We start from the raw sequence: 1,000 nt of genomic DNA on the forward strand, positions 1-1,000 counted from the left end.
GGAATTCACTTGAGTATCTGGTGACTCAGTTTACCCATCTGTAAAATGAGGATGATAATAATAGCATCTGCCTTACAAGGACAGTTGTGGTGATTACATGAGTTAATGGTTGTAAAGTGTTAGAACAGTAGTGGACACGTGGTAAGTGTCATGTAAGTGTTTGTTAAAAAGGAGATTTGAAAAAGTAAACAATCTTTCTTTCTAAGTAATAATTACTTCATGAACCATTATAAATTCAAACACATTTGAATCTACTGCTAGTACAGTTTCAATGTACTGTAAGAGCTTTTGTTCTCAACCAGAAAACACTTTGGCTTTCACAGAGGATAAATGCTCTTATGAATAGGTGAGCACGCTAGTGTAGGGGTTCACATACCCTCTGCCCCCTCAGACATGCATCTTTTTCCTTATGGATCTCACTTCTCATTCATTCATTGACTCATTTATTACTCTACAAACATTTATTGGATTCTTATTTGGGAAAAAGTGAGTAAGAAGTCCTATCTCCAAGGATGTTCTTGGGGAAAGGAAGACACAGATATGTAAGGGGTTATCTAGAAACAGAATTTGATGAATGCTATAGAAGGATATGTAGGGGGTAGGGAGGGGACAGTGTGGCCATTTTTGCTTAGAGGAGTTGTGGAGGGCCCAAGAAAATTTGTGAACTTTGAGCACAGTTGCAAAGAAAGAGCACATATTTTGCAACAAGGAGCAAAGAAGGTGCTTTTATTCCTGGTAGAGATAATAGACTGTACAGACAAGTCATAAATAGACAGGAGGCCCATTTTGGTTAGAGCTCAGGTTTTGTAAAAAATATGTTAGTCATGGGGGTGCGATTAAAACGGCAAGTTTGGGCCCACTGTGAAGTATTGTATTTGTTGCACTAGGTTTGGAATTCATCCTTAAGGCCATAGGAAGGAGGTGAGGGTTTATAAAGTGAGTATGTGATGCAATCAGATTTGTTTCTTTGGGAGATCAGAACTGTGGAAACTGTGGCAAA

Source organism: Hylobates moloch, unplaced genomic scaffold, assembly GCF_009828535.3.
Source record: "Hylobates moloch isolate HMO894 unplaced genomic scaffold, HMol_V3 SCAFFOLD_17, whole genome shotgun sequence".
In the NCBI taxonomy this organism is placed as follows: domain Eukaryota; kingdom Metazoa; phylum Chordata; class Mammalia; order Primates; family Hylobatidae; genus Hylobates; species Hylobates moloch.